The sequence below is a fragment of the Cebus imitator genome, unplaced genomic scaffold (assembly GCF_001604975.1).
Source record: "Cebus imitator isolate Cc_AM_T3 unplaced genomic scaffold, Cebus_imitator-1.0 Scaffold121, whole genome shotgun sequence".
Lineage (NCBI taxonomy): Eukaryota > Metazoa > Chordata > Mammalia > Primates > Cebidae > Cebus > Cebus imitator.
The window spans coordinates 3,607,845-3,613,570 of record NW_016107436.1 but is presented as its reverse complement, the minus strand read 5'-3'; the positions used below and the strand labels follow the sequence as shown (position 1 = coordinate 3,613,570).

The window sequence follows — 5,726 nt, the reverse complement described above, 5'->3', positions numbered from 1 at the left end:
ATTTGAAACAACTGAAAATTTGAACAGTGGCTGTATATTTAAGAACATTAAAGAATTATTATTCATTTTCCTTAGGTGTTATAATACTATGGTTACTAAAATATGTATAGTCGAAATTATCTGATGGCTAGATTTGCTTCCCAACACTACACGAAAGGGGAAAGTGAAGGGAAGAATAGATTCAGTAACAAGACTGGCCAAGAACTGATAACTGTTAAAGCTAGGTGGCAGACATATAGGAATCTATTATTCTATTCTATTTTTGTACTTATTTAATTTTCTAAAACAGAAAAATCTTGTAAATGTATCCTTTACCTTTAACATAAAAGAATAATATGTTTCATTTAATAAATGTGTTATCTTCACTTACATGATTCTGAAGGCTGGCACGGGTGCTCACACCTGTAATCCCAGCAATTTGGCAAGCCAAGATGAGAGGATTGCTTGAGACCAGGAGTTCGAGACTAGCAAGGGCAATGTAGCAAGACCTCCGTCTCCACAAAATAAATAAAAATTTAGCCAGACGTGATCGTACATACCTGTAGTCCCAACTACTTGGGCAGCTGAGGTGGAAGGATCACTTGAGCCCCAAAGGTTGAGGCTGTAATGAGTCATGATTATACCACTGCGCTCCTGCCTGGACAACACAGCAAAATCCTGCCTCAAAAACAATTTTAAAAAGTAAAAAACTCATCTGAGGTTGGGTGTGGTGGCTCACACCTGTAATTCCAGGACTCTGGGAGGCCAAGGTGGGAGGACTGCTTGAGCCCGGGAGTTTGAGGCCAGCCTGGACAATGTAGGGAGACCCCATCTCTACAAAAAACAACAACAAAAACAAAAAAAAACAAATAGCCAAGCGTGGTGACATGTGCCTGTGGTCCCAGGTACTTGGGAGGCTGAGATGGGAGGATCACCTGAGCCTGGGAGGTTGAGGCTGCAGTGAGCCATAACCGTACCAGTATACTACAGCCTGGGTGACAAAGTGAGATCTTGTCTCTGGGGAAAAAATTCATCTGTACTCTGAAAAAATTATAGACCAGGTGCAGTGGCTCATGCCTGTAATCCCAGCTACTCGGAAGGCAGAGGCAGGAGAATCGCTTGAACCCAGGAGGCGGTGCGGTAGTTTCGGTGAGCCAAGATCGCCCCACTGCACTTCAGCCTGGGCAACAAGAGCAAAACTCCATCTCAAAAAAAAAAAAAAAAGTTATATTAGAACATTGACATTCCTTTTCTTTGTACTTTATACCATACATTTAATGTCCTTTATCTGTTGTTGATTACAGTGTCATTTCAGAAAATACTTTACTAAAACTTAAATATGCTGTCCATTTATGATGATGTCACTAGTTCAATCATACATGAAACAAGAAATTAAGAGTTTTCTTTCCTCCAATGATTAAAAGAATGAACTGTGTATTTACCCAGATTCTCCTACTATATACTTCACTTTATAGGTCAATGGCATAATTGTCAAGATAGTATAATTGTGTTAAAGGTAGGAGATGTTACCATAGTACAAATGGAAGTTCAAAACAAAAATCTAGCTAGATGTTAAGGCGTAGCCAGCAATAACCAATCAGACATAACATAATATATACCAGCATTCTCTGTATTTGGGATAAGTTTCTCAGCTTCTCTTCTTGAAGCTTTACTACCAATATGCGGGGAAAATCAAAGTGTACCTATGAGGCAGAAGAAGAGGTCAGTATAGCTATAAGAAAAGATGTTCTGGCCAGGCATGGTGGCTCACGTTTGTAATCCCAGCACCTTGGGAGGCGAAGGTGGGCCGATCACGAGGTCAAGAGATTGAAACCATCCTGGCCAACATGGTGAAACCCCCTCTCTATTAAAAAACACAAAAATTAGCTGGGCATGGTGGCGTGCGCCTATAGTCAGCTACTAGAGAGGCTGAGGCAGGAGAATTGCTTGAACCTGGGAGGTGGAGGTTGTAGTGAGCCAAGATCACGCCACTGCACTCCAGCCTGGCACCTGGTGACAAAGCAAGACTCTGTCTCAAAANAAAAAAAAAGAAAACACATTCTGCCTCTATAAGAAAACTCATTCTGTATTCTAGATAACCAACTGTAAAACACTTGTTTCCTCTGATTTCAGAATTTATGTTTTTAAGAACATTAGAAAACGTAGGGAATTTCAAAAAAGAATTGCTCAATTTTACCATCTACATAGAAAAATCACTGTCAACATAATGGCACACTTCTCAGTCTCCTTTTCTTATTGATTTGCAAGAGTTTGGAATATGCTTAACAAACTTTAATCCTCTATTATATAATATATATATATTTTCCCATTACACATTTTTAAATTTTTTAACTTGGTTCTAAGAACTGTTCTGGGGATTCTGATTAAATTTACACTGAACATATAGATTTTGGGAAGAGTTACATATTTAAAACCCCAAATCTTCCAATCTAGGAACAAAATATTGTCTCTTCTACATTTATTGAAGACTTCTGGGTGTCTTTTTGGATTTACTCCTTGGGGTGTTTTATTATTTTGAATCAGATATAATCTTTCCTACACTGCGTATAGAAAAATTGAAATTCTAATTATAAATGTGTAATCAGCTCCTTTACTGCTATAGTTTTTCAGTTGACTTTGCCGATTTTTACTAATTCTAATTGTACTGGTTCGCACTTCAAGAATGTTGAATACAGCTGGGAGCAGTGGCTCATGCCTGTAATCCCAGCAACTTGGGAGGTCAAGGTGGGCGGATCATGAGGTCAAGCGTTTGAGACCTGCCTGGCCAACATAGTGAAATCCCATCTCTACTAAAAATACAAAAATTAGCCAGATGTAGTGACACACGCCTGTAGTTTCAGCTACTCCGGAGGCTGAAGCAGGAGAATTGTTTGAACCCAGGAGGTGGACGTTGCAGTGAGCTGAGCCTGCACCACTGCACTCCAGCCTGGGCAGAAGACTCATCTCAGGGGAAAAAAAAAGTGCTGAAAACATAGTATACAGTTTCAGAAATAAGTCTGAAAGTCTTTACTTAAAAAAAAAAAATTGGGTGTTTTTTTTTTTGCTGTGGGGGTCTATTCGAAAGGGAATGCTACATGGATGTGTCTTGGCGTGAGACAGTGCTATTCTGTGGGTGCTATAACAGCTTCCGGCAGAGCCTGGGTGTTGATGTCCTGCCCCCGACGCCATGCAGCGTCTGAAGCCCAGCAAGCTCAGGAGGTGTCTGGAGGAATTGCAGCATTTGCTACAGTAACCTCATCAGCCCACCAAGACAGCAATGCAAGTGGCTAAGAGGGTAAGCATTCGACTTCCCCCTGAAGTAAATCAAATATTGTAAATAAGAAATTTGTCATACAAAATCACAACTGAATCAATGTATGACATATTTGGCAAATACGGAACTATTCATCAGATCAGACTGGGGAACACACCTGAAACTAGAGGAACAGCTTATGCAGTCTATGAAGAAATCTTTGTTGCCAAGAATGCCTGTGATCACCTATTGGGAGTCAATGTTTGTAACAGGTAACTTGTGGTTTTGTACTACAATGCCGACAAGGCATTTCAGAAGATGGACACAAAGAAGGAGGAGGAACAGTTGAAGCTTCTCAAGGAGAAATATGGTATCAACACAGATCCACCAAAATAAATGTTGTTTTCTACATTTTTATTTTAAGGCCGGGCACAGTGGCTCACGTCTATAATCCTAGCACTTTGGGAGGCTGAGACGGGTGGAACACCTGAGGTCAGGAGTTCAAGACCAGCCTGGCCAACATGGCGAAACCCCGTTTCTACTAAAAATACAAAAAATTAGCCAGGCATGGTGGCACGCACCTGTAATCCTAGCTACTCAGGAGGCTGAGGCAGGAGAATCACTTGAACCCGGGAGGCGGAGGTTGCAGTGAGTCAAGATCATGCCATTGCACTCCAGCTTGGGCAACAAGAGCATAACTTCATCTCAAAAATAAAATAAAATAAAAGAAAGCAAAGCATACATGTACAAAGTAAAAAGCAACTGCTATCCTACTTCTTAAGTAAACACCATTAAACTTTTGTTTTGTGGCCAGGTGTGGTGGCTCATGACTGTAATCCCAGCACTTTGGGAGGACGAGGCGGGCGGATCACAAAGTCAGGAGGTTGAGACCATCCTGGCCAACATGGTGAAGCCCGTCTCCACTAATAAATACAAAAATTAGCTGGATGTGGTGGCGCACGCCTGTAGTCCCAGCTACTTGGGAGGCTGAGGCAGGAGAATTGCTTGAACCCGGGAGACGGCGGTTGCAGTGAGCCGAGATCACGCCACTGCACTACAGCCTGGTACCTGGCAATAGAGCAAGACTCTGTCTCAAAAAAAATTCTTTTTTTTGTTTTTTTCCCCTATATTCTTCTTTCAATGCAAACACATAAATATACATATATTTTTCCCACATTAAGAAAAAAAGCAAAAATGGCCAGGAACAGTGGCTCACACCTATAATCCCAACACTTTGGAAGGCTGAGGCAGGAATATCACTTGAACCCAGGAGTTCAACACCGGCCTGAACCATGTGGCAAAACCTCATCTTTGGAAAAAATACAAAAATTAGCTGGGCATGGCAGTACACAACTGTAAGTCCCAGCTATTAGGGAGAATCACTTGAGCCTAGGAGGTGGAGGCTGCAGTGAGTGGTGATTGTACTTCTGCATTCCAGCCTAAGTAAAAGAGCGAGATCCTGTCTCAAAATAAACAAACAAAAAACCCACAATGGAGGCTAGGCAAGGTGGCTCATACCTATAATGCCAGCACTTTGGGAAGTCAAGGCAGGAAGAACGCCTAAGGCCAGGAATTCAAGACCAGCCTGGGCAACATAGTCAGACCCCATTTCTTTCTTTCTTTTCTTTTTTTTTTTTTTTAGTAGTCATTTATTGATTAAGTTTTCTGTCTTATATGGGTGTGGCTGGTGGTGCCACAAAACAATTTAAATAGTAATATCAAGGATCACTGATCACACATCACCATAACACCATAACATATATAGTAATAATGAAAAAAATTGAAATATCACAAGAATTACCAAAACGTGACATAGAGATAAGCGAACACATGCTTTTGAGAAAATGGCACCAATACACTTGCTATAAACCTCCTTCTTCTTCCTCCTCCTCTTCTCTCTCTTTTTTTTTTTTTTTAGACAGAGTTTCAGTCTTGCTGCCCAGGCTGCAGTGCAATGGCATGATCTTGGCTCACCGCAACCTCTGCCTCCTGGGTTCAAGTAATTCTCAGCCTCCCGAGTAGCTGGGATTACAGGCATGCACCACCACACCCAGTTAATTTTGTATATTTAGTAGAGACAGGGTTTCTCCATGTTAGTTAGGCTGGTCTTGAACTCCAGATCTCAGGTGATCTGACCACCTCAGCCTTGCAAAGTGCTGCAATTACAGGTGTGAGCCACTGTGCCCAGCCTCTCTAATTTTTTTTTTTTTTGAGATGGAGTCTCACTCTGTTGGCTGGGCTGGAGTGCAATGGCGAAACTCGGCTCACTGCAACCTCCGCCTCCCAGGTTCAAACAATTCTCCTGCCTCAGGCTCCCGAATAGAGTAGCTGGAACTGCAGGTGCCCACCAACCACACCAGCTAATTTTTGTATTTTTAGTAGAGATGGTGTTTCACTATGTTGGCTAGGCTGTTCTTGAATTCCCAACCTGCTTGCCTCAGCCTCCCAAAGTGCTGGGGTTATAGGCATGAGCCACCACGCTTGGCTTTTTTTT

At 41.9% G+C, this 5,726-nt stretch overlaps 1 protein-coding gene and 1 pseudogene across 2 annotated transcripts in view; one reads left to right on the top strand and one right to left on the bottom strand.

Annotated features, from left to right (window-relative positions):
• APPBP2 (amyloid beta precursor protein binding protein 2) overlaps positions 1-5,726 on the bottom strand; it is a 73,978-nt gene that overhangs the window by 56,377 nt on the left and 11,875 nt on the right. The gene's annotated exons all lie outside the window — the stretch shown is intronic.
• On the top strand, positions 2,902-3,671 carry LOC108312085 (annotated as a pseudogene).